The sequence below is a fragment of the Orcinus orca genome, chromosome 17, assembly GCF_937001465.1.
Source record: "Orcinus orca chromosome 17, mOrcOrc1.1, whole genome shotgun sequence".
In the NCBI taxonomy this organism is placed as follows: Eukaryota; Metazoa; Chordata; class Mammalia; order Artiodactyla; family Delphinidae; genus Orcinus; species Orcinus orca.
Window position 1 is genome coordinate 51,610,272 of NC_064575.1, and position 10,219 is coordinate 51,620,490.

At 40.3% G+C, this 10,219-nt stretch overlaps 1 long non-coding RNA gene across 1 annotated transcript; it reads right to left on the bottom strand.

Annotated features, from left to right (window-relative positions):
* Nucleotides 1-2,095: 2,095 nt before the first annotated feature.
* Nucleotides 2,096-7,540, bottom strand: LOC125961728 (uncharacterized). Its single transcript, XR_007472661.1, has 3 exons — nucleotides 7,322-7,540; nucleotides 2,561-2,667; nucleotides 2,096-2,464 (listed from the first exon to the last, which is right to left on the bottom strand). It is a non-coding gene; the product is annotated as an uncharacterized LOC125961728 (long non-coding RNA).
* Nucleotides 7,541-10,219: the final 2,679 nt, after the last annotated feature.

The window sequence follows — 10,219 nt, forward strand, 5'->3', positions numbered from 1 at the left end:
TGCTGGACTTGCGGAGCCCGGCTTTCGGCGTTTCGCACGCCATTATTCATTCCTTTGTGTTCTCACGGTTCACCTGCTAGATTGGCAGCCCCAGGGAGAGCAGGGCGGTGGTGCTGCAGCGAGTTTCAAACCTCTCCGGGAGGAAATGTCCATCCCTCAGGGTGGCGGCGCCCCACCGCACCCTTCTTTTAACAGACCTTAGTTTTCCGCAGGGGCTGCTAGGAACAGCCCTTAGCCACAGGTGAACACCTTGCGTGAGGGTTCGGAGAATATCTTCCACTCACCTCTTTTTTTCCCACTTGATATCACAGAGTCCCTTAAGAATTCAGAATTCATATTTCAGTTATGTTTGATACCTTCTGAATTACTTTAATCCGCTTTATCCCTTCCACCCCCCATATCCTTGAAGCCAGCCATACCCCCTTTGAATTTTTTAACCTACACATGACTGGGCATCAGTTCATCTTCGTTGAATAAACACATTCAGTCCATTCCTTCCTAGTTGATTTCAAGATTTAGTCACTCTTTGGAATACTGAGAAACAGGAATGTGATAGATGCTGGACAGAAATGTCCTTTCGCCATCTGTTACTTAACTAAATATATCTCCCTATCAATCCTTGTTTTAGTGTATCTAATTTAAATTAGAAACAAACCAAGGAACCATGGTCTTTCAGAGGGTACTTGGTATCTTTGGTAACCCAGTAAATATTTACCAATTAAAAAACTAAACAAGGTTTCTAAGCAGTTTAGGTCTAAGTATATTTGACCACAACTCTTAAAGGAAGTAATGATGGGTATGTTCATTTTCATTTATCAGAAAGTTTTAAAGCTGTTATATATTCCTTTAAATGCTATTTGGAGGCTGCCAGCAATTTAATCAGTGGGATACTTTAAGCCTACAGGTAATACAAGAATAGTAAGTTAAATGGATTTATAGGATGGTACCCATCCATAATATAATCCTTCCTGTAAATATATCAACATGTTGAACAACATTTCAGAACTGATGGGGCATTGTCTTGGAAGGGAGCTTTGAGTAAAGAGTCTGTGCAGAGTGGGAATGGTCTTGTACTCTGTCATAATTTCCGGAGATGCCTTTCCCTGTCATCTTAAAAACTAGAGGGATTTCCTTTTCTTCACTAGGGCAACGTAAATCTATTAAAGAAATATCTATTGAACATCTCCACTCAAATCCCCACAGGCACTTCAAACTTAGCCTGTCCAAGACATAATTTGTTATCTTTTTCTCAAAACTTGCCTCTCTCTTTTACCCAGGCCCAAGCCAGAAATCTAGGATTCTTCCTAGGCACCCTCCTTTTCATCAGTTCCAGTTTGTAGTTAACCACCAAGTCCTGCTTATTGCATGTCCTAAACATCCCTGCACTTACTCTCCTCTATATCCCCCTTCTGCCTTTGGGCAGTGGTTTCAGCTTGGGCTGCATGATAGAATCTCCTCTGGAGCTTTAAGAAATATCCTGACACCCAGGCTGCATCCACCAATTAAATCAGGGACCCTGAGGATAATGCTCAGGCATCAGTAATTTTTAAAACTCCCCAGGTGATTCCAATGCAGAGCCAAGGTTGAAAACCACTGGAGGGCCTCATCATTTCTCACTGGATTACTGCAAAAGCTGGATTACATTTCTCACTGGATTACTGCAAAATAATAATTGGCCCCAGCTGCCTTCATTTTTGGCCGCATTCTCCCTTCTTTCCCTACTCTCTTTTAGTTCATTCAATATCAATTCAATAAATATTTATTGGGTGCCTAGTTCAGGCAGAGAGTTTTGCTGTTATTGAAACTGGGAATACAGCAATGAAAAAGACAGGCCTTGTTTCTGCTCTCATAGAACATATATTCTGGGGCACAGAGTTGGGGAAGGCAGAGTAAATAACAAAAGAGACATAAACAAAAGGAAATAAATTTACCAGAGTAACATATAGAAACCAGGGAGCCTGTTACTTCAGTTTGGTGTCTCAAACTAAAGTCCACTCCTCTGACATTTGAGCTGGTTCTATTGGGTTGGCCAAAAAGTGCCTTCGGTTTTTAAGTTTAAAAAAAAGGCATTTTTCATTTTCACCAAGAACTTTATTGAACAACGTATTCACCCTTTTGTTCCACTACCTTCTGCCATTTTTCAGGCAACTTCTTAATTCCATCTTCCCAAAACTTATTATCTTTTTGAGCAAAGAACTGTTCCAGGTGCCTTTTACAGTCTTCCAGGGAACTGAAATTTTTTTCCATTAAGAGAATTTTGTAAAGACCTAAATAAGTGGAAATCCAAAGGTGCAATGTCTGGTGAATACAGCAGATGAATCAGAACTTCCCAGCCCAGCTGTAACAGTTTTTGCCTGGTCATCAAAGAAACATGTGGCCTTGCCTTATCCTGATGGAAGATTATGCGTTTTCTGTTGACTAATTCTGGATGCTTTTCATCGAGTGCTGCTTTCAGTTGGTCTAACTGGGAGCAGTAATTGTTGGAATTAATCATTTGGTTTTCTGGAAGGAGCTCATAATAGAGGACTCCCTTCCAATCCCACTATATACACAACATTACCTTCTTTGGATGAAGACCGGCCTTTGGCGTGGTTGGTGGTGGTTCATTTCGCTTGCCCCACAATCTCTTTCATTCCACTTTATTGTACAGTATCCACTTTTCAGCGCCTGTCACAATTTGTTTTAAAAAGGGAATGTTTTCATTACTTTTAAGTAGAGGATTGCGTGCAGAAATACGGTCAAGAAGGTTTTTTTTGCTTAACTTATGTGGAACCCAGACATCAAAGCGATGAACATAACCAAGCTGGTGCAAATGATTTTCAATGCTTGGTTTGGTTATTGTGAGTATGTCAGCTATCTCCCACATGTATAACATTGATTGTTCTCAACCAGTGTCTCGATTTGATTTCTGTGACCTTCAACTGGTCTACCCGACCGTGGAGCATCGTCCAGCAAATCTCCAGCACGAAACTTTGCAAACCACTTTTGACACGTTCGACCAGTCACAGCACCTTCTTCATACACTGCACAAATCTTTTTGTGCATTTCAGCTGCAATTTTACCTTTCTTGAAATACTAGAGCATAATATGCTGAAAATGTTGCTTTTTTCTTCCATCTTCAATATTAAAATGGCTACACAAAAATTCACCAATTTTGATGTCTTTTTTTGAAATGCACGCTGATATGACAGCTGTCACATACAATCTAACAAAACTGTTTCGAATGAAGTTAAAGACAACTAAGTGCTACTAGAGTCATCTTATGGAAAAAACCAAATGAACCTTTTGGCCAACCCAGTACAAGACAAGAAGGAGTCAAACAAGTTATAGGGTGGGGAAGGCAGAGAGAACAGCAGATGCAAAGGTTCTAGCAAGACAAACTTGCCAAGTTCAAGGCAACTAGAGGCTGAAGCATGGTGAGTAAGAGGGAATGTGATGTAGGTTTAGAGAGGTAAGAGGCAGCCAGATTATTTAAGACCTTTTTTTTTTTCTCTTTCAGTACGCGGGCCTCTCACTGTTGTGGCCTCTCCCGTTGCGGACCACAGGCTCCGGAAGCGCAGGCTCAGCATCCATGGCTCACGGGCCCAGCCACTCCGCGCAGCATGTGGGATCTTCCCGGACCGGGGCACGAACCCGTGTCCCCTGCATCGGCAGGCGGACTCTCAACCACTGCGCCACCAGGGAAGCCCTATTTACGACCTTTTAAGGTCATGATAAGAATTCTAAATGGTTGGGATGATGTGTGATGAGAAACAATAGATTTTTAAGTGGAGTGACACCCAATTTACCTTTGAAAAGGATCACTCTAATTGTTTTGTGGATCAGATTGTAACAGAGCAAGAATAGAAACAGGGAGAGCAGTTAGGAGGCTACTACAAGAATCCAGGAAAGAAATCATAGTTCTTTGGACCAAGGTGGTGACAAAAGAGGATGGTCTTGGTATTTGTTTTAGAGGAAGAATTGATAAGACTTACTTGGAATGGAGTAAAAGTAGGGAATGAGAGAAAGAGAGCAATGGGGTTACAATAATAACTACTCTCTATTGAATGCATATTATATGACAGGCACTGTTTTAAGTGCTTTATAAGTATTAGGCCATTTAATTATGAGTCCCAAAAGGTAGGTGCTATTATTATCCCATTAACAAATGAGGATCTGAGGCTTTAGAGGTTGTCATTTGCACAAAGTTACATAGCTGGTAAGTGGCAGAGCTGGGATTTGGACCATGCAGGCTGTCTGGCTCCAGAGCTCCTACCCTTCTCCCATCCCCACCCCAGCCCCCTCCATTGGCGACACAGTCAAAGTGAAAACTTCTTCAACCACACAAAGCTGCTTGCAGTACCACAAATCCTCTCTCCTTTCTCCCTTCCTCTTCTTCTTTTCTCTCTCACACATGAGCATCTTCTTTTCTTTGCACATGCCATCTACTCTGCCTAGAGCGCCCCCTCCCTTCTCTCTGTCTAGCTCAATTTATCAACCTTCGCTGGCCCTCACAGGCTAAGCTGAGCCCATCTTTTCTGGCTCCACAGCAATCCTGTGCCTATCTATAATTTTCTGTGTAAAGCACTTCATTATTTTTGTAGGTCTTTTCCACTACACTTTGAAGTCAGGTAGCTTAATCCTGACACATAAGGAAGAGAAGAAGGAAGAAATCAAAGATGCCTAGCCATGCACATATGGCATGCCTTCCCTGGGCAATGAGAGATACAAATATGGTAAAGTATTGTCCCTGCTTTCAAGAAGCTTGTAAACTTGGCAAGGAAACAGACACATAGAAAATCACTCTAATACAAGGGCCAAAAGTGTGATAAAAACATGTTGTAGGAACACTGGACAGGACATTGGAAGCAAGAAGCTCAGCCTTAGGGTCACTTCATTGGAAAATATGCAACCAGGAAGGGGAGCTTAGGGTTTTTTTTCCACCATCATCATTTAACACGGTTTGGGGAGGCAGTCTTGGGACCTCATCCAGGAAGACTTGGGAGATTCTCAGTTGCCACAATTGGTTCACTGGAATGTGCTACTTCCTAACTGCTCACTCTTACCTATCCTTTTGTGATTACATATATTGATTCCCAAATTGGTCCAGTTCCCTTCCTGGCAGGTCATAGAAATGTCTTCTTAGCCAGTTCCCTCCTTTTTCTCATCTATGAGATTTCAGAACCTGGGTTCTAGCTGCGGGACCTTGGGAAATTTACCAAACTTCTATGACCCACAACGTTGGGCCCAGTGTGTAAGACTGTGAAGGTTGTGGCCTGCATTACCACAAGGGTGCCTCAGACAGAGACCACACTGTGTACATTTCCCCTTGGGTGTGCTCAACATGCCCCACCATCAAATGGGGGTGAAAACAGTACCTCCCCCATTGGGTTGTTCTCAGGACTAAATGAGTAAGTGCAGATACGACACTTAGGCTTGGCACGTAGCAAATCATCAGTAAATGTTAGCTACTATTTCTAGGTAAAGGGAAACTCACTAGAGTGGGAGATATTCCAGCTAGGATTTAAAAATTGGGGTCGTCTGTGTCCCGGCTGGAGTGGTTCTCTTAATTGTTAGGACCATATAGAGAATCTGGAGAGGAGAGACCTTTTCTCTTCCAAATTGAGAACCTAGGCCTCTCAATGGAAAAGTCATTCAGGTAGCTGAACGCTGAGCGCCTCTGATCCACCTATCCCACTGCTCTGACCTTGCACAGGGAACTGGCACTGTATCCTCCCCAAAGCCCACCCAAGGTACTCTTCCTTGTAGGAAGGTTAGACTCCCTGAAGGGCTATTTAATAAGCCTTTAGGGTGGTATTTCTCAAAGCCTAGGCTAGAAGCATCATTGCTAGAATCACCTGGGGTGCTTACTGAGATAGATTCCTGGGTAATTCATACCACATGTTTGAGAACTATAGCTTAAGTGCTTCAGCCATTATGACATTGCCCGTTGCTTACCCCAGTCTTTCTTGATTACCTTCCCTCTTTGGCTGACTCATGAGCAAGCCAACCCCATGCTGGTGACCTGGGCCAGAAACCCCCAGAGTCGCCTATAACTAGAGCTGGTTAGACTCACTCCAGGTTGGACAGAATGAGTTTGGCTGACAAGGTCCACAGTGGTGGGCTGCAATGGGAGCAGGATGTCACTGGGTGAGGAACAAGGACTTAGTGTAATTGTATGTCCCAGGTGGCTCAGGAAACTCCAGGCTTATACCTGTGTGTGGGCTTAATTAATAGTACCACCTTTCTTTTTTTTTTGGCCATGCTGCAGGACATGCAGGATCTTAGTTCCCCAACCAGGGATCGAACTCGTGCCCCCTGCTGTGGAAACGTGGAGTCTTAACCACTGGACCACCAAGGAAGTCCCAATAGTACCACCTTTCACTCTCAAAGGGGCCTGGGTTAGACAATAAATTATATGGTCATCCTGGTAATGAGCTTCATGTCAAGTCCAACAGTTGCAATGCCATAGCCCCTGGATTGTGCCTATGCTACCCCCGTCCTACCTTCCCAGCCTCCAATACCATGCCGTGGTTCCTTTCTTCCCTCTGATTTCTTAATGAACTTACTTTGGTATCATACTTTGGGCCTATAGTAAAGGATTTATAAGAAAGCACCATGAAATTTATTGCTATATTTACTCTAACAATATCTGGAAAATGTTTTTCTTTAGTTTTCGCACCTGGTATAGTTGTGTTTCCCTTGTGTATTATCCCCATTTGTTTTGCTTTCTGGCTAGCCAATTGTGGGACTGACAGTATTTTCCTTGGCTGCGAGGAAGCGTAGAGCCATGTATGAGGCATCCTTCCGGCCTGTGTATAATATTGAACAGGATGCACTTTACATACTTAACTCACTCCTGAATTAAATCCTCTGTTTCCATGTCTTCACTGAATTCAGATTTAATTTTTCTGGTGTTATTTATATCTCTATCTATCTATCTATCTATATCTGTAACCCAGCTTTTATGCTATTTGAAACAAGGCAGGTATAAAAAATATATATGAACACATGCCCACAAACAAACTGGTACTGATTGCTAGTTATATAACTGAAGGGGATTATTTTTAAATGTACACGAGGAATACTTTTCTCACTTACAAAATATAATGTTAACAAATAAATAGCACTTTAAGTAATGCTGGGTATAGCATTCTTCAACTACATTATTGTCTAAAAAGCGAAAATATTCCAAACAAAAGAAAACAAACAAGAGATTAGATTAATTTTCAAGCTGAAATATTTTTAGCTATGACCCAGAACCTTATACCAAATCATGTAATGAAGAATGCTCACTACTGAAACCACATGGCCTAGTTAGATAGCAATCAGGAGTGCTTACCTTCACAGTGAAATACTGTGCTGTTGGAGATGAAGAAAGGGAAAGGAAGAGGGGTGGCCAGGGAGTCAGATTTGGGGATGTACAGTCCAGGAATAATGATGACCCATGAAGAGGAGTCTTTGGCCAGAAGCGTGTGGCCCGTAACAGTCCCCAGACAACTGTTCTTTCTGTTGGCCTTGATAATATTGCAGGGATCTTGCGGTCTGGCTCCTTCGGTTTGCAGCTAATATGAAACCACAAAATTCACCTTAATGAAATTACTGAAGAATACATTTTATAACTAGTTTGGTTTGGAGGTTGCACTGAATTTATAAGACTCAAAGCTAGCTGTTCTATGGATGGTATACTGAGTTATTTTATAAATAAATTGGGCACCTAGTCAAATCTGCTTCAGAAAAATTTTACCCCCAAATTATGGAGATAATGTTCTGTATAGTGATCCCTGCCCTTTTCCAGCGTGAATATACCTATTTGTGTTTCTTAAGATGGAATTATTTTTAAAATATAAAAATTTTTCAGAAAATAAGGTAGCAGACTCATGTAGTTCTTGACAGAACAAATGTTAACATATTCTCATATTTGTATTATTTTCTATAGCAAAAGAAATGAGACAAAGAGTTGAAGCCTACTTTGTCCCTTCCCCCCATCCTATTCCTTTCCTCCCAAGGTAACTGTTATCCTGAAAGTTCTACCTTTCTGGCTCACATTTTTATCCTTTTACTATAAAAATGCTTATTTCCAAATAACATATTCTGTTGTTTTATGTTCCAAACATCAGTTTTACTAAATGATATTATATTTTTTACATAAATGATATTATAAATTCATATCATTCTATAGTCTTTTTTTTCCCTACACAACATTGTTTTCAAGATCTATCCATGTCGATACATGAAAATCTAGTTTATTCATTTTAACTGCTATATAAATGAGCATTCTTATACATATCTCTTTTGGTATAATGGGAGAGTTTCTCTGGGGTATATACGTAGAAGCAGAATTACTAAAGATACTCTTCTAAAAGTTTAAAAATACTATAACCCATCTTGTGGCCCCCTTCCACTTTGATTATACTTGTAGGTATTCATATTCAGTGGGTGAAAAAATACATGTGTGCACTTGGATTCTCAGAGACCTTCCAATAAAAGGTCTAAAATTACTAGTACAGGCAGATAAATGCTCATAGATCAAGGTTCCATTATATCTGTTTCATCTTTATAATGAGGGTAATAAAAATATCTCCCTCTTAGAGTTTCTGGGAGCATTAGATGAAAGAATAAAGGTAAAGCATTTAGCACTGTACCTGGCACTTAGTAATAGCTCAGTAAATATTAGCTGTTATCAATAGTATTATTTTAAGATGAGTGGATATTGGATTCAGTGGCTTTTATTGAAGATAGTCTGTCGTAGGAAAATAGAATTGTAAGGAAGAAAGAAAATGTTATTCCTCCCTGTAATACCATGTTGGGAAGTTTTATCTCTATGTTTTTCTTTTCCTTTCAAATCGTGTTTAGTATTTTTGGCAGAATCTCAGCACTGAAACAGTAAGAAGATACAAAACATTTAAGCAGGGAGAAAACACTGGGGAGAGACAACTAAGTCCGAACGAAGCCCTACTGGGAGTGGACAGCTTCTGCAGGTGCCATCTTTCACCCTTTTCTGCCATCCATGCTGTTCAATGGAACTGTCACTTTAGCTCCATGTATGCTAGCCAGGAAACTCATCAGCAATTACCAAAAACAATTCTGTTTCTAGTATGGTTCCAATTTTAAAAATCCCATCTACCTTTGCCAGGGGAATCCCATCAGAAATGTGTTAGGAGAGGACGTATTTAAACAGTTATTTCCTAGCAAATGTGGCTGGAATTCAAAATGGCTAATTGAAAAGTCTATACGATATAAAATGATGGACAAGAGATGACATGTCATACCTTGAATGCATCAACTGACATTTAGGGCTAGAGGGGAGAATTTAACTTTGTTAACTTGTTGAAATTCATACTTGGGAGTTGGCAAAAAAAAACCAAAAAAACACAAGTTTGGAGCTAAAATAACTGTGCCAAGCCAACATTCTTGTCCATGATCAAAGAGAATAAGATTTGAAACCAGTTGGATAACTGAGCGAGGGAGAAAAATATCTGAAGTCTCAGGGCCAGAGATCTGTATTCAATCTCAAATTGTTTTATGTCCTGTGATAAAAGCAAAAATTTTAAACAATATATCTCAAGGACATGAGGGGGAAACTAAACAATTGCTACAGTGCAGTGATTTTGAGATGGCTTTGTTCAAATAAAAATTCCCACACACTAAAGTTGTATGATAATTCATCTTTTACTGAGAACAGGAGGGTGCCCGATCCAGATTTTGTACAATGTTGGTTCCATACATCACATGAGATCTTTTAAATTATCTTCTCTGTGATTCAGCATTGAATAGAGGAAAAATAATTTAGTAGCAAGCACTTTGGGATTTAGAAAGAATACTTGAGACATACTATTTTTAGAAGCATAAATCTGCAACACAATCAAATACAAGGACTTGTATGACTGAAGTAGATGATCAATTGCAAAGAGGTATTTCTTTTGTTTCCACCTTAATATTTTACTGATTTATAGACCCAATAGGAAAACAAGTGTAGAGTTTTTGTTTTCCTTTTAAATGAACAATGGATTCCCTTGAAACATTCAAAACTTTCCTAAGTTTTGAAGACTTAGGATATCTGGAGGAGAGTGGAAGTTCCTTTCATTCTCTTCTCCCACCTCACTCCCATCTGACAATGAGTCACTGTTTCTCTTAATTAGGCTTCTAATGTACCTTTGCATTGATATTTCACAAGTGAAGAATTTCCAGCCTGAGAATCCTAAGTATATGAGTACATGTATTTGCAGAAGAAACGACA